Genomic DNA, 26,192 nt, shown 5'->3' on the forward strand with positions numbered 1-26,192 from the left:
TCAGGAAAGTTTGAACAGGAAAATGCCATGAGTAATTTTTTAGAACAAAATAAGCCACGCAATTTGCAAAGCTTCAATCATCGGTGATATCGATTAAATGGTAGCAACCAAGGTCAAAAAGTCATGCCACCGCCCATATCAGATAGGAACACTGGGCCAAAAGTTCAGAGACTCTACCAGATTTCTGATACAATTGAGGTTACAGTAAAAACAAATTTTTATGATAATATTGTAGAACATGAAGTCGAAGATATTGAAGAAGAACTTAATTTTATAGGGGAAGTACCCAGCTTCCTTTTGTAAGAACACTTAAAAATATATAAACCGGAACTTTTAACCTCGTGAAAATTTGAAAAAAAAAATCTTCGTAATAGTCAGAGTTTCACAAGAAATGTGTATATGCAATTTTTATATAATAAAGAGCAAGTTAATAGGTGCTCCATAGTAGCGTTGATTTTTGACAATTTCCATGTAACCATGAATTCCAGGGTTTCTCTTTATATGGACGAAAGTGACAGGAACAAACATTTTCAGAAATCAACTTAAGATAGAATCTTCACGAGCACTTTATTAATTCATAATTGATTAACTACATACAATAATAAGAAATGTGAACCAATATAAATTGTATTTAAAAAAAAAATTTAATGATTAAAAATAGTAAACATCGACCTCAACACTGAAGTAACACATCGATGTTAAAAAAAAACATCGGAATAAAGCGAGGTTTTGAACAATCGATGTTATCGGTAAATATCGATATTTTACAAATATAGATGTAGTACAGGAGGTTATAATTGAAATGTTGAAAATTTATTATGCTACCCTATAGTACAACCACCAACAACGACTACAATACGCTATTCGTTTTACATAATTAGCCACACATATTGATTTTTTAAATAATATTTTGATGTCGGATGAAGCGCATTTCCGTTTAAATGGTTATGTCAACAAACAAAACTGTAGATTGTGGGGCTCTGACAATCCAAGGGCAACACACCAACATCAGTTGCACCCATCTAAATGTACTGTTTGGTGCGGTGTTATGGCCACTAGAATTATCGGGCCATATTTCTTCGAAAATGAGGATGAAACGACGGAATCGATTTCAGGAGCTTCTTACAGAAGATTTATTGAAAACTTTTTGCGGCCAATGGCGGAGCAGTATCCTAATTTGTGGAGGATGGAGCAACCAAGAGGAACTGCGCATACTGCTAGGCAAACTATGGACCTGCTGCGTGAAATGTTTGGCGAACGTCTGATTTCCAAAAATTCAGATTACCCTTTTCCTGGCACTCAGTGGCTCTTTAGCAGCTTTGCGGGCCGAAAATGCAGGGTTGGGCATTTGGAGTGTTAATAAATATATGTACCCAAAAATGATACGTGCCCGTACAAATGTACTACGAGAGACAGTAATAAGCTCCAACACTCTGTATGCATATGTATATACATATGTAAGGGAGGGGTTTCTTAAAACGAAGTCATGTGTTTGATCTTTCTGTTTAGAATTATTGTAGCTATAATTCATTAAATTCATTACTTTTTAGGTGTATTCACTCTCCCTCCCCACATGTGCGTACGCCCGTTTGTGTCTATATAAGCGGCCGTGTTTTATCACACCCTGCTCGTCACGCACTGTGCTTAGTATCGAGAAGTTATGAAATAGAGCTTTTTTTATCGTTAATTACTGGCACTGCTTCTGTGAGTGGAGGTGACAAAGGCGTGGCGATGACAGATTGTCGTTTTCCTGTTGATTTTTTGGTGAGTTTCTAGTGACGACAGCGCACCGGCAGTTGAAAATTTACTTAAATTACTTGCAATTATAGTTGTACGAAACAATATTTGTTGCCGTCATCACTAACAATTACAATACCGCCATTTACTCATCTAACCCTTTTCGCAACAACAGCAAATGCAGCGGTGTGCACGTGTGTCAAGTTAAAAGGAAGAAGAAACATCCTTAATGGCTCCGTCCAATAATATTAACGATTTGGACTGTCAACCTGACATATGACAAATTCCTTACACCACCGTCTTGAGGGTATTGAAAAAGATTAAACTTTTCGTTGTGCAGTGAAATTGTCCTTCTGGACAAACAAACCCATATTTTCACATAATAAACTATATAATGTGCCCTCCCAACGGCCTATAAAGACCAGTATATCTGTGATTTTTAATAATAATAAAATGCTATTGAGTGAAAACCTTTTTATATATAACTTTAATCAAAAAGATTCCGGAACAACCTCAGATGCCACTCTAGGCCAACTAATTTGAGTACAGTTTTTTGCTAGATTGCTACATCTGTGATTAGCATTTCCATCAAAATTGTATCACTGTTGCTTGAATTTTGTAAAAATTACGCCGTTTTGAGTAAATCTACCTCTACACGCGGTTTTAAAAATGTATTTAAATTTGCAACAACGAGTTTGTATCAAATTTTGCGTTAATAATGAGTGAGTCCATCGCGATGGCGAACATAGTGGCTGATATTAAGACAATTGCTTTCACTTTAAATTTTCTGTAAGAAAACAAGTACTTTAATTTTCAAAATTTCTAATTGTAGGTCCTAATTTCCTTCTATTTCATTATCTTAGTATGATGTGTGAACCAATATGGTGACATTTTTTATGAAAATCAATTGCCAAACTAGAAACTTTGTTTTGGAAAGGAAAGGACGAAGCTTGATTGAGGCTTGTGAGCAGGGCCCAGGCAGGAACCTTAATGTTAGTTTTATCAATAAACAAAAGCAAATTTGGTTTTGGTTTTTTAGATCAATAATGTGCTCAACAAAATAATATCGTTTTGTTAATTATTACAAAAATTTTATTTTGTTGATTATCGAAAATAGTTATCAATTGCAGGCAGAGAGAGAGTGAAGAACGCACAAGTATCTTCTTCTTCTTAATTGGCGCTATAACCGCTTACGCGATTTTGGCCGAGTTTAGCAAAGCGCGCCAGTCGTTTCTTTCTCGTGCTAACCGGCGCCAGTTGGACACACCAAGTGAAGCCAAGTCCTTCTCCACCTGATCTTTCCAACGCAGAGGAGGCCGCCCTCTTCCTCTGCTACCACCAGCTGGTACCGCATCGAATACTTTCAAAGCCGTAGCGTTTGTATCCATTCGGACGACATGACCCGGCCAACGTAGCCGCTGGATCTTTATTCGCTGCGCTATGTCTATGTCGTCGTAAAGCTCATACAGCTCATCGTTCCATCGTCTGCGATAATCGCCGTTGCCAACGTGCAAAGGTCCAAAAATCTTACGCAGAATCTTTCTCTCGAACACTCCAAGCGTCGCTTCATCGGATGTTGTCATCGTCCAAGCTTCTGTGCCGTACGTTAGGACGGGCATGATGAGAGTCTTGTAGAGTGTTAGTTTTGTTCGTCGAGAGAGGACTTTACTGCTCAGTTGCCTACTTAGTCCAAAGTAGCACTTGTTGGCAAGAGAGATTCTACGTTGGATTTCAAGGCTGACATTGTTATCGGTGTTAATGCTGGTTCCTAAATAGACGAAGTCTTTTACAACCTCGAAATTATAACTGTCTACAGTGACGTGGGTTCCGATACGCGAGTGCGCCGACTGTTTGTTTGAAGACAGGAGGTACTTCGTTTTGTCCTCGTTCACCACCAGACCCATTCGCTTTGCCTCTTTGTCCAGTTTGGTGAAGGCAGAACTAACAGCGCGGTTGTTAAGGCCGATGATGTCAATATCATCGGCATACGCCAGCAATTGTACGCTCTTATAAAAAATTGTGCCTGAGCGATTAAGTTCTGCGGCTCGTACGATGCTCTCCAACATCAGGTTAAAGAAGTCACACGACAGCGAGTCACCCTGTCTGAAACCTCGTTTGGTATCAAACGGCTCGGAGAGGTCCTTACCAATTCTGACGGCGCTGCTGGTGTTGAGCAACGTCATCTTACATAGCCGTATTAGTTTTGCGGGGATACCAAATTCAGACATAGCGGCATACAGGTAACTCCTTTCCGTACTGTCGAATGCAGCTTTGAAGTCGACGAAAAGATGGTGTGTGTCGATTCTCCTTTCATGGGTATTTTCCAAGATTTGGCGTATTGAGAATATTTGGTCGATGGTAGACTTTCCAGGTCTGAAGCCACACTGATAAGGTCCAACCAGTTGGTTGACGGTGGGCTTCAGCCTTTCACACAATACGCTCGCTAGAACCTTATAGGCGATATTTAGAAGACTAATCCCGCGGTAATTGGCACAAATTGCAGGATCGCCCTTCTTATGGATTGGGCAGAGCACACTTAAATTCCAATCGGCAGGCATGCTTTCATCCGACCATATTTTGCACAGGAGCTGATGCATGCACCTTACCAGCTCCTCGCCGCCATGTTTGAATAGCTCACCCGGCAGTCCGTCGGCGCCCGCGGCTTTGTTGTTCCTTATCCGCGTTATCGCTATTCTCACCTCGTCATGATCGGGTAGCGGAACGACAATTCCGTCGTCAACGATTGGGGTATCGGGATCTTCACTTTCTCGGTGACATGCGCAGCTGTCACTGTTTAATAGGTTCGAGAAGTGTTCCCTCCATAATTTAAGATTGCTCTGTATGTCAGTCACCAGTTCGCCGTCTTTGTTCTTACAGGAAAACGCCCCGGTCTTAAAACCTTCTGTAAGCCGCCGAACTTTCTGGTAGAATTTTCGGGCGTTGTTCCTGTTGGCCAGCATCTCAAGCTCTTCGCACTCACGTATTTCGGCCTCTCGTTTCTTCTGTCGGATAATACGTCTCTCTTCCTTTTTCAGCTCTCTGTAGCGATCCCACATGGCTCGCGTTGCGCCCGATCGCAGCGTGGCTCTATAGGCGGCATCCTTTCTTTCTGCGGCAGCGTGACATTCCTCGTCGTAGCAATTGTTTTTTCGGGCTCGCCGGAATCCGATTTCTTCTTCGGCGGCGGTACGTAGAGAACGAGAAATGTTGCTCCATTGTTCGTGGATGCCGGTTTGTTGGGCAGTACTCTCTGAGAGCAGGAGTGAGAGTCGTGTGGCGAATCTTCTGGCTGTCTGTTATGAATGCAGCTTTCAATATTGAACATTCTTTGCTTAGGTAGATGTACGTATTTTGCTGCACAGAGGCGTGTGCGCAGTTTGGCTGCAACAAGGTAGTGATCCGAGTCGATGTTGGGTCCTCGGATCGTACGTACATCTAATACACTAGAAGCGTGTCTTCCATCTATCACAACATGATCGATCTGGTTTCGTGTTTTTCGATCAGGAGACAGCCAGGTGGCTTGGTGAATCTTCTTATGCTGGAATCTGGTGCTGCAGACTACCATGTTTCGGGCCCCGGCGAAGTCGATCAGCCTCTGTCCGTTATCGGATGTTTCATTGTGCAGGCTGAATTTTCCGACTGTGGGACCAAAAATTCCCTCCTTGCCCACCCTGGCGTTGAAGTCGCCAAGCACGATTTTTATGTCGTGGCGGGGGCAGCGCTCATAGGAGCGTTCCAGGCGCTCATAGAAAGAATCTTTGGTCGCATCGTCCTTCTCTTCCGTCGGGGCGTGGGCGCAAATTAGCGATATGTTAAAAAAACGGGCTTTGATGCGGATTGTTGCGAGACGCTCGTCCACCGGAGTGAACGACAGTACTTGGCGACGAAGTCTCTCTCCCACAACAAATCCGACACCGAATTTGCGCTCCTTTACATGGCAGCTGTAGTAGACGTCGCAAGGTCCTATGGTTTTCTTACCTTGCCCCGTCCATCGCATCTCTTGGATGGCAGTGATGTCAGCCTTTACTCTCACGAGGACATCAACCAGCCGGGCAGAGGCACCTTCCCCATTAAGGGACCGGACATTCCAGGTGCATGCCCTCAAATCATATTCCTTATTTCGTTTGCAGGGGTCGTCATCAGTATAGGGAGGTCTCATCCGAGGCTTTTTCAAACTTTTCATTGGGGGGGATTTTTAAGTGGCGGGTCCCAAACCCAACGCACAACCAGCTATCCTGGAATGTTTCGCCTTCTCACGTTAGCTCACTCCCGAACGGGTGTTCGGAAGCTACCCAGAGGATACGTGGGCTAATCCCGGCCGTTGTGAGCTGCTTGAACCATATGCAGAAGAATCGTCCTGGCCATTCCCAAGTGAATGGCGATCAGTAACTTTCCCCACTTGCGTGGACTTCTACACATGGAACCATCCTCCGCACAAGTATGCTTTAGAAAAAAACCGAAACGGCGAAACCCATGAAGTACCTTAACAAAAAACATATGAATAGGATCAAATATAAACAACATCTTGCCAACAGACTTCCTGACATCAGGCAGTTTGAAATGGAAAATAAAAACGATATCGAAAATGCTGTCAACATGATAACGAAGGCGTGTAAAAGCGCAGCACGACAATCTTGTCCCCTGACAAAAACAGGAGGTAAGCGTTAACCTTTTTAGTGGACTCCAGAAATCTCAGAACTTCGCAATCGAACTCGGAAACTCTTTATATATATATATATATATATATATATATATATATAATTGGCGCGTACACCCTTTTTGGGTGTTTGGCCGAGCTCCTCCTCCTATTTGTAGTGCGCGCGTCTTGATGTTGTTCCACAAATGGAGAGACCTACAGTTTTAAGCCGACTCCGAACGGCAGACATTCTTATGAGGAGCTTTTTCATGGCAGAAATACACTCGGAGGTTTACCATTGCCTGCCGAGGGGCGACCGCTATTAGAAAAATGTTTTTCTTAATTTTGGTGTTTCACCGAGATTCGAACCGACGTTCTCTCTGTGAACTGCGAATGGTAGTCGCCCGCCGACCCATTCGGCTACGGCTGCCGCCCGGAAACTCTTAAGCCAATCTAAAATAACAGACGGATGGGAAGAATATCGACAATGTCTCAAAGACTTTGAGAAAGCTGTCAGAAGTGCAAAACACACATCCTGGCGATCATACACTCAAGAATTAGAGAACACCTCAGAAGTAAGCAGACTACGCAAGATTCTTGCATCAAACCCAGTCTCTCCCAGTTTTATCATGACTCAAGATGGAACTTGGACTACTTCAACTGACCACACTCTTAGAATACTTCTAGAATCTCACTTTCCAGTCTGAATTGCCAACTTACTTGCACTTCCAAGCACTCTTCAGAGTAATTATGGGAATAGATCAGACCTAATCAGCTCTAATAGAATCTGTACAGCAATACTAAGTTTTAAAAAATTTAAATTACCAGGTCCTCACAACATCATTCCAGAAGAACTTAAAGAAGGAATAGAAATTCTGGTGCCTTGGTTAACAAGGATCTTTAACAAGTGTTTAAATCTCTCTTACATTCCGACAATTTGGAAGAAATCTAAGCTAGTATTCATTCCGAAAACGGGGAAAACTTCACACTGCAAGCCAAACGATTTCAGACCCATTAGCCTAACCTCTTTTCGCTTAAAGACTTTTGAAAAAGTCTTAGATGAGCAAATCAAAACCCTAAGTTGATCTCTGAGGCACAACACGCCTACACTAAAGGGAAATCGACTGAAACGGCACCTTATTCACTGGTGCAAACAGTGGAAACTTCTTTTCACAATAAGGAGTACTCTCTTGTCGCATTTATGGACATAGAAGGTGATTTTAATAATATTGAACCCAAAGCTACTTTGTCCGAAATTGACAGATTGGGTATTAATTACCCCATCCGGAAGATGATCGAACAAATGCTCCGAAATAGAATAATCACTTCAGGGCTTGGGTTAAGCCGCATGAGAATATACCCCGTCAAAGGCACTCCTCAAGGCGGAGTACTTACACCCCTTCTCTGGAACTTCGCTGTAAACAGTTTGCTTCGAAATCTCGAAAAAGCAGGCTGCAAGGTTGTAGCCTATGCAGATGATATTGCTCTCTGCGTGTCAGGCAAACACCTGAATACCCTCACTGAGCTCATGCAACGCTCAATCTATATTCTGTCAAAATGGTGCACCGAATGCGGACTAAATGCGAATCCAGCAAAGACAAATCTTGTTCTCTTCAATAGGAAACAACAATCTCCTCCACTGCAAACAATAACTTTAAAAGGGCAAACAATAACTCTTCTAAGGTGTTGTTCTCTGGTGGACAGCACTCGAAAAACGGTGTAGAGTACATAAACTATCATGTAAGTCTTCCATCACCACCCTTGCTATTCTCCTGTTCACTCCCGACTAGGGAAGAATGGAAGACAAATCTTACCGAAATCGATGGCCCTCTGATTATATATACAGATGGTTCAAAACCAGACGGTAAAGTGGGATTTGGAATCTTTTCCAATTCCCCTCACATCAATCTATCATTTAGATTACCCGACTACTGTAGTGTATTCCAAGCGGAAGTATGCGCTATCTAGTATGCTGCGAAAACTATCTTAGAAAAGAGAATATCACTAGAGGATATCCGCTTTTCACGGACAGTCAAGCGGCCGTTCGGGCACTTAGCTCCTCTTATACCCACTCAGATGTAGTTCGCTCCTGTCTCTTATCTCTGAACGAAATAAGTGTTCAGAATCCTGCCCAAGTTATCTGGATACCGGGTCACAGTGGATTCGAAGGTAACTGCAAAGCTGATGAGCTCGCAAGAGCTGGAGCTGCGCAATGAAATGTTATTAGTCCACATTCCGCTCTCAACATGTAAAATGATCATTGATCGAGAATTTCTCAGCATTGCTGATCGGAGGTGGCGAGTGGAAACTACTTGCGTTACGACCAGACAAATCTGGCCATCCAACAATCTGAAACAGACAAAAACCCTTATAAGTCTTTCGAAACACGAACTAAGGCATGTAATATCTCTTATCACCGGCCACTGCCTTTTGGGCACTCACGCACGTCGGCACGGAGTTCCTCAAAACGACCTGTGCAGATACTGCGAGGGCGAAGATGAGGAAGTATCGAGCAGGCATTTGCAGTGCAGTTGTCCTGGTCTAGCCAGAAGTCGACTCGCTCTTCTAGTCTCTAGAACAATTGACAATCTTTCAGTACTCTCGGCCCTAAAAATCGAATCTCTCATCAAATTCGATGCGGGGTCACCCCTAAACCAACCAACCAACTATGCTTTAGAAAAGTTTCATTAGCAAAAGAAGTAGCAGCAGCTTTCCAGGGTGAAAGAGCAACACAAGATTCCCAACAAAAAAACACCAATAAAATTAAGTCGGAATATAATGTGCGAAATATATAGGTATATATATCGTATAACTGCGCACACCATATTTTCTGAAATAAACGAAACGAACTTATTTTTGATATTTCTGTTTTTATATCAGGGAAACAAAATTTTTAAAGTTGATATCTTTTGAACTTTTATTGAAACGAAATGGTTTCAATTTTTTTTGGTTTTTGGTCTTAGGAAAATTAAAAAAAATGCTTTTTGGTACCCCAATATATTGGACTGAACCGACGAATCAACAGTCGATTGCTATTTTTGTTCAACTTAAACAAAAGTTTTTTCTGAAAACTTAAATTGATTAAGATATGATTAGTTAGCCGCCATTACATATCCTCTGATATCGGGACTGATAAATTTGTGTAAAACGCTTAAACAACGATGGTCGTGTATTCTATAGGGCCCACCATCTATCGTTACGGATTTGAACTAGGTATTATTTGAAGAATGGTAACACTTAGCTGTCATCTGATTTGACAGAAAATTAGTTTTATTCCTCCGCTGAACGAAAATGGTTGTGTATAGGCTCAAAGAACGGTGAGAAATATTGCGGCATTACTTTGAAAATCATGGTAATGTTGCAGAATGTGTACGAAAATTACGTACGGCAATGGGAAGAAGAAAAGCACCGAATGAAGCGTATGTGCGTTACTTTGCGAAAAAAGTAAGAGAAACTGGGTTGCTTATTGACAAACCAACGCATGACCGACCAAAAACCGTGCGCCCACCCGAAAATATTGCTGCTGTGGCCGAGGGTGTTCGTGAATCACCAGGAACATCAGTTCACCGTCGTTCTCAACAATTGGACATTTCGGAGACATCATTGAGACGAATTTTGCGTAAAGACCTTGGTATGACGCCGTACAAAGTCCAATGAATGAAGTTGTGTTCTATCATTAACCGGAAGGATTGTACTTCAAAATAAAAAAAACAGTTTGGAAAGATATTGAGTAGTTTCTTTTATATAGCATTTGTAATTCCGTAAAGTCATATGGCGGACCCTTTATTATCAGAAGCAAACATTTTCCAAGCTTTGTGATTGTCATATGACTTTGCTTCCGCTCCGAATCGCAGTGATGTAAAATATGTGTAGGCCAAATTTCACATATTTGAGAGATTTTAAGGTTAGTAACACAAAATCTACAAAATGCAAAGGTGTGGCCAAAATGAGACCGTTAACTCTCTCCCTGATGACTTGGCAACCGAAGTTACTCTCCCAAGCTTACTTCGGATGACCAAACCTAGGAATCTATCATCTTTGGTGGAATCCTCCACGGAAGTTGGATGTGCGAAAGTCTGCTCTCGAACAGGAATGTGAACTATCCAAGCTTAATACAAAACACAGTATAAGTTGTAAAGCTTTTTAATAAAACGACAGCAGTGCTACTCGTATGTGGAACAGACCCGCGACACCATGCTTAATGCTACAGTTAGCCAATCATTGAATTAAAAAACTTTTGTCCGCATCGCGACGATGATTGGGGGATCCACAAAGTGTCGGGTGTTGTATGTAAGTTAAGCAGAAATAACAGCCTGCAACCTACGTTAACGAACATGCTCTCTGCTGTCCAACTAGCGAGAATCATAAACATACGACTCTACAGCATCCCATGGCAGTGAACATCCCATGCAGTGAACACCAAAGATCATACGGATCGCTTGTAGTTACTATGCAAGTATGAGCCGCCTGCGGCGAGAGCGAATGCAGTTAACAGCGGACATCATACGTGTCGCTCGCAGTTGCTATGCAAGTGAGAATCGACTGCTGTGAGATCGCACAGAACAATTAAAAGCAAAGATCAATTAAGTGTGAAGTTCACCTTCATCCGATTAGAATTGTTTAATGGGAGTTCTAAATGGAGATCACTACGGTTGCAAAGCTTACAATATTATTGTGAATTCTTTTGATTCTTTTTCTTCTTAATTGGCGGGATAACCGCTTACGTGATTTTAGCTGAGTTTAACAAATCGTGCCAGGTATTTCTCGTGCTAAACGCCGCCAGTTGGACACACCAAATAAAGCTAAGTCCTTCTTCACCTGATCAACGCAGAGGACGCCTTCCTCTTCCTTTCCTACCACCAGGTGGTACCGCATCGAATACTTTCACAGCCGGAGCGTTTGTATCCATTCGAACGGCATGACCCAGCCAACGTGCCTGCTGGATCTTTATTTGCTGCACTATGTCTATGTCGTCGTAAAGCTTATGCAGTTCACCGTTCCATCGCCAAAAATCTTGCCCAGAATCTTTCTCTCAAACATTCCAAGCGTCACTTCATCGGATGTTGTCATCGTTCACGTTTCTGTGCCATACGTTAGGACGGGCATGATGAGAGCCCTGTAGAGTGCTAGTTTTGTTCGTCGAGAGAGGACTTTACTACTCAATTGCCTTCTTAGTCCAAAGTAGCACTTGTTGGCAAGAGAGATTCTACGTCGGATTTTTACGTGGCGGGTCCCAAACCCAGTGCACAACCAGCAATGCTGGATGCTTCGCCTTCTCACGGTGACTCGTTCCCGAACCGATGTTCGGAAGCTTCCCAGAGGATACTTGTGCTGCTTCCGGAAGTTGTGAGCTGCTTGAACCATATGTAACCACTCCCAAGTGAATGGCGATCAGTAACTTTCCCCACTTGCGTGGAGTTCTACATATGGAACCGTTATATTATACATTTTTTATAAATGGCGCCCAACGTGGGGTTTGCTAAAAATTTAAAGTCTCAATTCTATTAAAAAACGCATTCCGTAAAAAACTATGAATTCGTATAGTAAAATTTAGAGTTTAAAAAGTACAACGAAATTAATACTATCTGCGGACGTCAATGGTGTAGAAAATAAAAAAAAGAACCACGTTTTTCGCTTTGGTTTACATTGGTCAGTGTTGTATGAAGCGACGCAAATGCAGAAATCCTGTTGCTGTAAAATTCATTGAATATTACCGTAAAAATTTTGGACGACCTACCTTAGGCATATAAAGGACCTTGGCTGACCTTTAGCAAAATTAACGCATATACAGAACATAATCAAACCACGTGTTTAAAGAAAATCAATTATGCAATTGTTTGGCTCTGTACCTATTTGTTTTAATTCCTACAAATGTTGTGGTCATCTTTGGAATTCCATGCATTTCATAGTCTGATTTAAAAAATATACTTAAATTATTACCCGAAGAAAAAGGCAAATTATTAAACAGGAGATTTTTCTTCGTGATATAATTAGTTTAGGTAGTGACTCTGAATTAACAAGCCTACATATTAAAGTGTTTAGTTTTGAAGGAAAAAGTTCAACCGAAAATGAATACTAAGGAATTGACTGCTATTGATACGGCTGCGTAGAAAAGGTTGGGATTGTAGATCATGTGCTTTGTAATGAATCTCTGGACTTCGTTAAATCCTTGCCTGAATTTGAAGGTAGGCAAGAGAGTTCCTTCTCACGGAGGCAAGCCGCGCATACGACCTATAAATTGTATGAGCAGTATGATGGAAGCGCTAAGCAATTTCCAGCAGTGGCAATCGTCAGAAATGAAGTTAGAGGCCCTGCAGATACAGGTTTGGCTTCCTTCAACCCTGTTTTGGACTTCAGGGTCATTATAGCAAGATTAGATTTCACTTACGCAGACAAGCGATCAATTTATTTAATCGAACAAGAACTAAGTACCTTGAGACAGGGAAGTCTGACAGTTTTGAAATTCTACGCTGACGTCGAAAGAAAGCTCACATTACTTACCAATAAAACTATCATGCCTTATGAAGGCGTTATAGCTAACTCAATAAATGAGAAATATAGGCTGGATAGACTTCGTGTTTTTGTTTCTGGCCTTAGAAAGCCCATTTGCAACATTCTCTTTTCTACTCGTCCAACAGATTTGCCTTCTGCTTTGGCACTTGTCCCAGAGGTAGAGGGAATGATATATTTTTGCAGCAAACTATTCACAGCATTTTGACGAAAGCGGCCGTGGTCCGTTTTCAAGTAGAAGAGTATATGAAAGCAAAAACAACCAAATGGAAACATTTACTGGTCACACAAATCCACACTTTCAAAAAAGGCAAGAAAAACTCAATAATGATAGTAAAAGTAGAGAAGAACGTGCTGAAGCAATGGACATCTCGCTTCCGCCGCTCAGGAAAGTTTGAACAGGAAAATGCCATGAGTAATTTTTTAGAACAAAATAAGCCACGCAATTTGCAAAGCTTCAATCATCGGTGATATCGATTAAATGGTAGCAACCAAGGTCAAAAAGTCATGCCACCGCCCATATCAGATAGGAACACTGGGCCAAAAGTTCAGAGACTCTACCAGATTTCTGATACAATTGAGGTTACAGTAAAAACAAATTTTTATGATAATATTGTAGAACATGAAGTCGAAGATATTGAAGAAGAACTTAATTTTATAGGGGAAGTACCCAGCTTGTGCAAGAAGATCAATAGGAACTGTGGGCAGGAAGATAAAAGTGTTAGTATATAGATGCAGGAGCTTCAAAAAACTATATTAAGCCATTTACTGAGTTAAAAGGCGTTGTATACTCAACTAGTTCGGAGTTAAGTCAATTCATGGCGAAACCAAAGTAAGGGAGAAATGTAAAATAATTTGTTTGGTATAACAACGGAATCTCTGGCATATGAAACATGTGCGGTAGCTACGAAAAACCGATTTATTTTAAAATATATCCGTAACCAAGGGGGGTAGTAGATTTTGTTAATAACGAATTAAAAGAACTGAACGGAATGGCTTTACTACAGCATCCAGGTCTCCATACAATAACCCCTTTTGGGTCGTGGACAAAAAGGCTTTTGATGAGTAAGGAAATACAAAGAAACGTCTAGTAGTATGTTTTTGTAAACTGACCAAAAGTACCATTCACGATATAATACCCGATATCAAATGTTATGTCGATTTTATCAAACATGAGACCCGCAAAATACTTTACTACTCGCGATTTGAAGTCACGTTTTCGTAAGATTGAGCTCACAGAACGAGATAGAGAGAAAACTGCTTTTTCCGTAAATAATGGAAAGTATGAATTTTGTAGGCTACCATTCGGATTAAAAAGCACTCCCAGCATTTTTCGAAGAGCTATAGACGACATCCTTAGGGAACAAATAGGAAAAAGCTGTTATGTTTACGTAAATGACGTTATAATTTATTCACAGACAAAATAACAACATATTAAAGACATAGACTTGGTATTGAATAGTTTCCATGGTACTAACATGTGAACATCAGTTGAAAAATCGAAATTTTTTAAAAACGAAATCGAATATCTCGGATTTATTGTATCAAGGGGTGGCAGTAAAACTTGCTCTGACAAAGTAAACACAATGATTAACTTCGCCGCTCCGGAAACATTGTACGGTCTTTTAGGTTAAGGTCCTTTTTAGCATTACCAACCTACTTCAGATGCTTCGTCAAAGAATTTGCCAGCATAGGTAAGCCCTTGACTAATATTTTAAAAGGTGAGAATCTCTTCGATTCAGCGCTTATAAATCTAAGAAAATTAAAATACTCTTAAACACACAACAACACAGAGCGTTCGAAACGTTAAAACACATTTTAGTATCAGAGGACGTAACCATTGGCTTCATATTGGCCGCCTTGTATCGTCGGCATTCAATACAGCTTCTTATATGCTTACTGACTTTTGTGCGTATACCTGGCCAATAGTATCGATTAGCAGTACGAGATATGGGGCGTGCTACACCGTAGTGGCCAGCTGAATCTTCGTCGTGGTACTTCTTCAGAATCAGTTTGCGTTCATGTGTAGGAACCACAAGCTGTGCATCTTCTGTGCCGCTATTATAACAGTAGAGTATTCCATCATTTAAAACATATTCTCTGTTAGTCCAAGCATCAGATAGTCATCTTGCGACTCCAAAGATAATATTATTTCTTTGATGTACTCGACCTTGAGTTGCTCCTCACGTATTTCTGTCACACTTCTTCTAAGTACGTCGACATGAAAAGTACAAATATAGGTTCGGGAATTAGTGTGATTATCTGCATTGTATGGCGGACGAGATACATGTCAGCTAAAAAATTGCCGGGTATATACTCCACTTGGAAGATATATTGCTGTATTTGCAACGACCATCTTGCGGGGTGTCCTGTTGGCGACTTCATCGTAAGCAACCATTTCAATGGCTGATGGTCAATCATTAGTATAATTTCAGCTCCCTTGATACATCCTCGGAAATTGGAATAAGCCCATAATATACAATAGCTAATATTTTTCTCTCAGTGGTGTAATAATTTCGTTCGTTAAAAGTCGGCTAGCGTATTCGATGATATGCTCATCTTTCCCCTCCCCCTGTAGTAAAGCTGCACCTAACGCACATGCACTGGCATCTGTTTTAACTACAAATGGTATGTTGTCTTGAGCCTGGTTTAAGATCGGCGCTGATGCGAACATAGCTTTCAGAACATTAAATAAGGATTTTTGCTTTTCTGATCAACACCATATAGCACTCTTTTTTGTTAAATCAGGTAGTGACTAAGCTATTTCTGCGTATTATTTAATAAATCCTCTGTACCAGAAATATGTTTAAATAAAGGATATAAGTTCTTTCCTATTTCTAGGCTCTTTTCGCTGACTCATTGCATTCGTTCCACATATATACCATCCCATTGTAGGATATGACCAAGATATCTCATGTTTTCACAGCAAAATCTACTTTTAATATTGTTGATACGGAGCTTGAATTCGCATAGCTTGCCTTAAACGCTATGGAGATCCTCGATGTGTTGCATAAAAGATGGTGAGCAAGCAATAAGGTCATCTATATCAGCTAGGAGTTTCACTTTTGGAACTACTTCTTTAAAGCGGTCAATAAGGCATTGAAACGTTGCAGGCTTTCCGCAGCCCAAATGACATTCGTTTGAAGCAAAATGTGGCAAACGGTGTAATGAGACATGTTTTATTACGATCTTGCTTTCGCACCTTGATTTGATAGTATCCGCTTTGGAGATCTAAGATTGTCATAAACTTTGAGCTCTTTGCAGCGTGCAAAATAGCATCTATGCGAGGCAACGGGCACCTGTCTGGTATATTTACGGCATTTATCTTCCGATAATCAACCCAAAAACACTATTCCACCATCCTTCTTAGGTACTATGATTATTGGAGATGCCCATAGGGACTCACATTCTTCGATAATGCCGCTTTCAATCATATTTTGAATTTCACATCTTAACTCACGGGTTTTCGCAAAAGAGAGTCGATAAGGTGGACTAAAAATAAGTTCATGGTCACTCGTATCAATTTTGTGCTTTGCGCATGGAATCGGTTCGTCGATTTTTCCAAACCCTTCTGCTTGATTATGAAGTACACTGTCGAGCTGTCTTTTCTGCTCCTAATTCAAGTACTTACCATCAGTTGATTGTAATATTTTGAAGTCTATGGAATAAAGCCAGCCAACGCTGTCCAGACTGCAAGTATAGATATGGTAACAACAATCCCCATGTAACGGCCAGCCAACGGTGTGCACAATACAAAAGTAGTCATTGGCAAGCAAGTTAGTTCTGCCCACCGCCGATTACCAATCGAAATGTTCCCTTTCCAAGACCGCGCAAGCTTTTTATAGGCAAAGGCAATCCTGTTATAAAATATGTTATACAATTCAAATTTAAAAGTCCAAAACAGACATATAGTATTGTAGTTATTACAGTTTTATGGCGTTGCCATATAAGAAAAACTTTAATTTAAATCTTAACAAGTAGAAGGTATTGCCATATAGAAACAAATACACTAATAACACAGGCCGACAAAATTTAACCAACATTCAGACCCAGAAACCAGACTATATATTTCCGAAGGTTTATGATGCGCTGAATCCAAATCTGGCCTCAGAATTGCTCTATTAGTTTGAGTTTTCGAGATATCCTAACCTAAAAGTGCAAAAAACCCCATTTTTGCCCATATTTGAGGTTATGTAGCCTTGCAGATGTTTTCTTTCATCAAAATTAAAGGATGGCATCTTTAAATATAATCCTTCTTTTTTCAAATGGCGTTTTGTTTGCTCAAATATCATTTTTTTTCGCAGAGATATCGCATTTTGAAATTTTCATGTTGCGAAATTTTCCTACACCTGAAAATCGATTAAGATAATATAACATAGACATGATATAGTCGCTTACTAATTTTCTTGAATTGAGTCTTATTTTTCTTAAAATTTTGTCTCACACCATAAGTGTGCTGACTCACCACATCCCTACACTATCTAACCTTTGGGTACCGAGTCATACACAGCCCTAACCCCTAGAAACCACCCCTATCATACCGCGAGCAGGCTAACCCACATAACCGCAAGCAGGCTTTCCCACAAACTCCAAATTTACATACTATTAATCCATATATTTCAGGCCCTCAAACCCAAGAAAATTAGTAATCGACTATATCATGTCTATGTTATCTTAATCGATTTTCAGGTGTAGGAAAATTTCGAAACATGAAAATTTCAAAATGCGATATCTCTGCGAAAAAAAATGATATTTGAGCAAGCAAAACGCCATTTGAAAAAAGAAGGATTGTATTTAAAGATGCCATCCTTTAATTTTGGTGAAAGAAAACATCTGCAAGGCTACATAACCTCAAATATGGGCAAAAATGGGGTTTTTTGCACTTTTAGGTTAGGATATCTCGAAAACTCAAACTAATAAATTAATTTTAGTTATCAATCCGAATTTTGCATGGACAGAGAAGCAGATATTAGTTTCAATTATTTCGGATACTTTTCCTTGTAGACTAGTGTAATTTATAAAGCACTTACAATATTAAGTATGTGAGCCTTGCTACAAACTTAATTTTGCTACTGAAAGGGAACACTTGGCCTTGTGTTGGCGCTGAAAAACCTTCGCAACAATCTGTATGGCGTACGACATTTAAATATTTTTAGCGATCATCAACCACTAACGTTTGCGGCATTGGACAGAAATCCAAACGCAAGAATTAAACGTTGGAAAGCATAGACGAACACAATGTGAAGCTATATAAGGCGTTTTTCAATAGGTGCGCTTCAACTTTTTTCCGATAGGGAGGGCGAACGACGCAATTTTTTTTATTTTTCGCTTGTCATTTGTAAACTTTAGTAAACATTAGGATACATTTCATCATGGAACGCTACACACTTGAGCAACGATTGCAAATCGTGCAAATTTTTTATGAAAATAATCGTTCTGTTGCTGCTACTTTAAGAGCATTACGGCCATTTTACGGTCCATTTAACAAGCCATCCCGTTTTGGCTCAATGGCTTTGTCAACAAGAAAAATATGCGTTACTGGGCAGAAAGCAATCCACACGTGATTCATGAGGCACCGTTGCATCCCGAAAAAATCACTGTTTGGTGCGGTTTACATGCCGGCGGCGTAATTGGCCCATATTTTTTCGTTGACGAGAACGATCGCCACGTTACTGTGAATGGAAATCGATACCGCGACATAATAAACGATTATTTTTGGCCGCAATTTAATGGTATGCACTTAGACGACATGTGGTTTCAACAGGACGGGGCCACAAGCCACACAGCACAAGCTACAATTGATTTGTTGAAGAGTAAGTTCGATGAGCGCATTATTTCCAGAAATGGACTGGTCGAATGGCCGCCGCGCTCGTGTGGCCGAACCGCTCTTACTGAAAAACGCTTTATTATATATAGGTATATGGAAGAAAACTTGAATTCAGATTCAGCTACTATTCACAGCGAGAGGTCCTTAACTTATACCATACTGGCAGTGTAAAAGCCTGTTGTGAAAGTTTGTAAGTCAAATAATTATTGAGGAAGTTGAAGTTCTATCCAAACGAACCTTAATCATTTTCGGAAATAAAACAAGGCACATTATACAATTTTGTGATAAAAGCACTTTTGGATACTATTCAGGATCTTGTGAACACTAATGTAGTCAACGCATTCATTGCATTATAATTTATCCATCCTGCATAAATTCAACATGGACTAGGTGATGTTTCAAAATTCTGAATTTAGATACACTAAAAAGTATGTATCTGACATTTTTTACCCAAATAACCAGCTTGAAATAATAACTACGGAGCACAATCGCGCACATCCCGCAGCACAGGAAAGTGTTAAGTAAATTTTGAAATACGACTTTTTCCCAAAGATGGAAAAAAGAGATTGTGGTAAACTGTAAGGTTTGCTCAAAATTGAAGTACAATAGGCGTCATCAAAGACATAAAATAGCAGAGACACCCGTTCCATTATATTTGGGAGAAGTCCTTCATATTTATATTTTTTGTACCGCCTCAAAGTATTTCTAACATGTGTGGACAAGTACTCCAAATTCGCGATCATTCAGACCATAGCGTCGAGAACAATTGTGAACACAAACCCCAACTTATACAAATTTTAGATATCTGTCCTAAAGCAAAAATTATTTACTGGGACAGCGAGAAATCGCCGAATTCAAACATTGTCAGACATCTTCTGCCTAACAATTTCGGCACCGAAATCATTAATGCATAGCAGTTCTAACGGTCAAGTAGAGAGGTTTCACAGTACTTTAGTAGAGATTGCTAGATGCTTGAAGTTAGAAGGATTTATTGATGGCGCAAAGGATTTAATCTTGCTGTCAACTATATTATTATATGTTGTCAACTATAATATAACAAAACAATACATTCAGTGACTAAAAAGAGGATATATTAAGAGCAACGTCTAACGATACGATTAATGAAATATCAGAACGTATAAGTCATGCGCCGGAATTGGAACTAAGAACTTACAATAAGCACAAAACAGAAAGTGTATTTAAAAAAACGATCGGGTTATGGTAAAAGGAAATACCAGACTTGGAAATAAATTAAATAAATATGAAGAACCAATAGTTGAGAAAGACTTAGGGACTACAGTTTAGTTAAAGGGAGGGTTGTCCATTTGAAATAACTATTAATTTATCTACGTACAATAACAACTCAGATTCGATTTTCTACAAAAGTTAAATAATAAAAACCTACCTTACAAAATGCAAAAGTGCTACATTAAATTATTTAGAGATGACTTTTAAACTGAGCATTTCACATATATCTATCAATATAAAACATTCACATAAACTACATATGGAGAATGGTTCCATATGTAGAAGTCTACGCAATTGGGGAAAGTTACTGATCGCCATTCACTTGGGAGTTGTTACATATAGTTCAAGCAGCTCATAACTTCCAGGATTATCACAAGTATTCTGGGTAGCTCCCCACCACCCAGTAGCATCCGAGGATAGCTGGTTATGCGCCGCGCTTGGGACACGCCACTTAAAAATCCCCCCCAATGAAAAGATGTGCAAAGCCTGGCATGAGAACTTCCTATACTGATGACGACCCTTGCAAACGAACTAAGGACTACGATTTGAGGGCATGCACCTTGAATGTCCGGTCCCTTAGTGGGGAAGGTGCCGCTGCACGTCTGATTGATGTCCTCGTGAGAGTAAAGGCTGACATCACTGCCACGGAAAGGAGCGCGAATTCGGTGTCGGATTTGTTGTGGGAGAGAGACTTCGACAAGTACTGCCATTCATTACGTTGGACGAGCGCCTCGTAATAATCCGCATTAAAGCCCGATTTTCTAGCATCTCGCTCATTTGCACCCACGTCCCGACGGAAGAGAAGGACGATGCGACCAAATATCCCATCTATGAGCGACAGGGAGCCAAGCTTCCTGGCTGTCTCCTGATCAAAAAACACGAAACCAGATCGATTATGTTGTGATCGATGGAAGACACACTTCTAGTGCATTAGATGTACGTACGAGCCGAGGACCAAACATCGACTCGGATCATTATCTCGTTACAGCCAAACTGCGCACACGCCTATGTGTAGCAAAATACGTACATCTACCTAAGCAAAGAATGTTCAATATTGAAAGCTGCATTCATAACAGACAGCCAGAAGATTCGCCACTCGACTCTCACTCCTGCTCTCAGTGAGTACTGCCCAACAATCCGCCATGCAAGAGCAATGTAACAAGATTTCTCGTTCTCTACGTACCGCCGCCGAAGAAAAAGTCGGATTCCAGCGAGCTTGAAAAAATAATTGGGACGAAATTGGTCAACTGTCGATCCGTTACCTGACCATGATGATGTGAGAATAGCGCCAAATAGTGGCTAAGGAACAACAAATCCGCGAGTGCCGACGAACTGCCGGCTGAGCTATTCAAACATGGCTTTAAAGTGCATGCATCGCTTGTAAAGTATGCCTTCCGATTCGTATTTAAAGGTGATCTGCCTCATCCATAAGTGTGATCCTGCAATTTATGCCAATTACCGAGGGATTACTCTTCTAAATATCGCCTATAAGGTTCTTGCGAGCGTATTGTGTGAAAGCCCACCATCAACCAACTTTAGACTTTAGACCTGGAAAGTACACCATCAACCAAATGTTCACAATACGCCAAGTCTTCGAAAAGACCCATTAAAGGAGAATCGACACACATTATCTTTTCGTCGATTTCAAAGCTGCATTTGTCAGGAATATCCAATTTGTTTTTTATTCTGGTTTAAAATTTATATTTTATAAAACTTTTACAAACTTAAACTGAAACTTATAATTAATTAAAATGAGTATACGGGTATCGGGAATATCCAATTTGTACATTCAGCGAACTGACTACCGTTCTGCTTTAACGTCAACCAGCGAATGCCCTCAATGCTCTCACAAACAAACTGTCGGTGACAGCTTGGCATTTCCTGACATTTCGTCCAGCATGGGCGAATCATCGTCGTCGTCGATACCATCAAGTTCAGGAATTAATGCTCACCTCGGTTTTATGTGATCCACACTACATATGTTGCAATAACGTCTTTGTGTATGCGTTGAGTCTGATAGATCTTCAATAATGTATCTGTCGTAGTTAAGTACTTTCGTAACAATATATGCTCCTTTAAATGCGGGATCCAGCTTATGGGGGGACCTGTTGCATTTGAAACATGACCAATGACCACTAAGTCACCAACATCATATTTCTTTGGAGTTTGATGTCCTTTGTCATAACGCTCTTTCCACTTATTTCTCGCTGCCATGACATTTTTTGCTGCATCATCACGTTTTACCTCGATATCTGGATTACCTTTATCATCATCGTTTATAGCTTGTATCATTTGGTTGTATAAATTATAGAATTATAAGTTTTTTATAATATAAAAATTATTAACTTTATTCAACACAACCTTTACCACCGGAGTCCTCTGCTAAAAAGAAAGATCCATTTTCAACAGAACTCCCATTTACAAATTCTAATTGGACAAATAGTGAGTGTCACACTTTATTACTCATCGCTGTTAATTGCTCTGGTCGCTTTCATAACAGTCGCCTCACACTTTCATTGTAACTGCAAGTTGCGTGTGCTGGTCGCTGTTAACTGAACTCGCTTTCACAGCAGTCGACTCACACTTGCATTGCAACTGTAGAAGCGCTGTAAAGTCGTATGCTTCGCTGGTAGGAACACATCAGAGAGCATATCCATGTATGAAGGTGGCCAGCAGTTATTTCTGCTTAGCTTCTCTCCTTCTAAATGAGGGACGTCCGCGATCCTCAACAATAATGCCAAAATTAATTTCATTTGTATGATTGGTTTGGTAAGTTATCACGACGATATTATTGCATAAACTTCTGAGCAATTACAGTGTTGCACATATAATAGGTTGAGTTATAATTTTGTATGGTTATGGTTGAGTCATCTTTACTTTTGGCACTAGTTCCGTAGACCCATACATAAATTGGAACAGAAATGAGTTACAAGTTAATGACTGAGATAGAGAGAACGACGATGATGAGTGGTCGAGCATTGTGAAATTTAATAGCAGTTTAGCAGCGGTATGATAAATCCATGAGAGCTCTAATATGCTGGTATTTGTGAGTAAGTTGCAATTACGTGGTTGCCAAGTCGGGTTTTCTTAAAACTCGTTATAACTTAACATAAATTTCCATTTCATTATAGTTAACAAACATTTCAAAGCCAAGTCGGGTTTTCTTAAAACTACTAACTATCGTTATAACTTAGCATAAATTCTATTTCATTATAGTTAACAAACATTTCAAAGCCAAGTCGGGTTTTCTTAAAACTACTAACTATTGTTATAACTTAACATAAATTTCCATTTCATTATAGTTAACAAACATTTCAAAGCCAAGTCGGGTTTTCTTAAAACTACTAACTATCGTTATAACTTAACATAAATTTCCATTTCATTATAGTTAACAAAAATTTCAAAGTACAGAATTACATAGTGGAAATGAATATTCGTGAAATGCTCAGTTACCAAGTCACCATAGAATTCGTTGTATCAAAATTTAATTTTTTGTAATATGCCTAGGTTTCTGTTATTGGAGTTTCAAAGAAGAAATGGGGCCAGACTAGTATTTATTTCAAATTGTCTTTATGGGCCACCCTCCCCTTAATTAAAACTTTACTACCTAGGTCTTTTTCAATTGTATGTTCCTCATAAAGTGGTGTTAACTTATTACCTAGTCTAGTATTTCTTTTCACCATTACTTTATCTCCTTCTTTAAAAACGCGCTCTGTTCTGTTTTTGTTGTGACTTGTGAGCTCTTTTTGTTGCGCACATCTAATACGTTCAGATACTTCATTATTCGGTTAATCAATGGTGGATCTAAATATGTGTACTGGCCTCAATTTAGTAACAATATGTACTGTTTTGTTTTATTCAATGGTTGACAGCAAGATTAGATCCACCGTGTCATCAATACATCTTTCCAACTTCAGGCATCTAGCAATTTCAATTAAAGTGCTGTGAAACCTCTCTACCTGACCATTGGAGCAGCTATGCAAAGGTGGAGCATTGACGATATTAATACCAAAATTATTAGAAAGAAGTTTTCTGACAGTGTTTGAATTCAACGATTTTTCGTTGTCACAATAAATAATTTTTGCTTTTGGAAAAATGTTCAAAATTTGTATTAATTGGGGCTTTATGTCCAAAATTGTTCTCGACGCTATGGTCTGAACGATTGCGAATTTTGAGAACTTGTCTACACAAGTCAAGAAATACTTTGAGTCGGTAGAAAAAATGTCAATATGCAGGATCTCTCCTGAGTATAGTGGGATGGGTGTATCTTCTATTTTATGTTTCCGATGCTGCCTATTGTACTTCGATTTAGAGCAGATCCTACAGTTTACCACAACCTCTTTGGCTTTCTTTTCCATCTTCGGGAAAAAGTAGTCCCTCAAGATTTGCTTAACATTTTCCTGTGCTGCACGGTGTGCACGATTATGCTCCGTAGCTATTATTTCCAGCTGATCATTCGGGTCAAAAATGTCCGTTACATATGTTTTAGTGTATCTAAATTTTGTACTTGGAAACATTTGTACCAAGCCATGCTGAATGTAGGCTAGTATGGATAAATTACAATAGATTGTGTTAACTACATTGGTATTCACAATGTCCTGAATAGTACCTAAGAGCGTGCTTCTGTCACAAAACTGTATGCAGTGTCTAGTTTTATTCCCAAAAATAATGAAAGTTCGTTTTGATGGAAACTCACTTTCTTCAATAATTATTTGGTTCCTAAAACAATTAACAGGCTTTTCAACTACCCCAATGGTGTACGTTAACGATCCTTCGCTGTGAATCGTGGCTGAATCTGAGTTCATATTTTCATCTATCATATTGACTTGCTGACGCGAAAGAGCATCGGCAACGTAGTTTTCTTTTCCAGGCTTATAATAAAGCTTCGCATTATGTTCGTCGATAAATGCTTTCCAACGCTTAATTTTTGCATTTGGGTTCCGTCAGAAACCGCAAACGTTAGCGGTTGATGGTCAGTAAAAATATTCAACTGGCGTACACCATAAAGATAGTTACGAAGGTTTTTTAGTGCCCAGACTATGGCCAAAAGTTCCCTTTCATTAGTGGCAAAGTGAAGTTCATTGTCTTTTAGGGTTCTGGAAACCATAGTTATTGGTCTGCCCTCCTGAGAAAGAACAGCACCCAGGCCATGGTTAGACGCATCTGTAGTTAAATCAAATGGTTTTTTAAAATCGGGGTAAGCGAGCATTACGTCTTCCGATACTAAAATTTTTTTAAGTGTCTCAAATGCTTGCAGTTGCTTTGAATTTAAAAGTATTTTCACTTTTTTGGATCTGTAAGCGCTGACTCTTCCATTTTCCCCTTTCAAAATATCAGTCAATGGTTTGGCAATACTGGCAAAGTCTCTCACGAAACATCTATAATAGCTTGCTAATCCTAAAAAGGACCTGAGACCGTACAAGGTTTCGGGGGTTGGGAAGTTTAGCATTGTGCTAACTTTATCTGGACACGTCTTAATGCCACCCCTTGATACAATAAATCCGAGATACTCTGTTTCAGTTTTAAAAAATTTGGATTTGTCGACTGACACCCTCATGTTAGCGTCATATAGACTCTTCAAGACCCAGTCTATGTCTTTAATGTGTTGTTCTTTAGATTCGGAATAAATAATAACGTCATCCACGTAAACGAAGCAGCTTTTTCCTATATTTTCCCTTAAGATGTCGTCTATGGCTCTTTGAAAAATACTCGGAGCGATTTTTAATCCGAAAGGTAGCCTACAAAATTCATACTTTCCGTTGCTAACGGAAAAGGCCGTTTTTCCCCTATCTCGCTCAGCGAGCTCGATCTGGTGGAACCCAGACTTCAAATCAAGGGTTGTGAAGTATTGTGCAAGTCCCATATTTGATAAAATCGAATTGACATTTGGTATTGGGTATTTGTCGTCAATGGTATTTTCGTTCAGTTTGCGAAAATCTACCACGAGACGCTTTTTTTTATTGCCAAACTCATCAATGCCCTTCTTGTCCACGACCCAAATGGGGTTATTGTAGGGAGACGTAGATCGTCTTATAATACCATTTCGTAAAAGCTCTTTTATTTCATTGTTAACAAAGTCAACTACCCCCATTGGATATGGATACATCTTAGAATAAATCGGTTCTTCATGTTTTGTACGAATCCTAGCAACTACATTTGTGTTATAGGGCAGAGATTCGTTGGGATCGGCGAATGCCTATGATCTTTTTTTAATCATATTTGAAAAATCCCCCC

This window comes from Anastrepha ludens, chromosome X (assembly GCF_028408465.1).
Source record: "Anastrepha ludens isolate Willacy chromosome X, idAnaLude1.1, whole genome shotgun sequence".
Classification (NCBI taxonomy): Eukaryota; Metazoa; Arthropoda; class Insecta; order Diptera; family Tephritidae; genus Anastrepha; species Anastrepha ludens.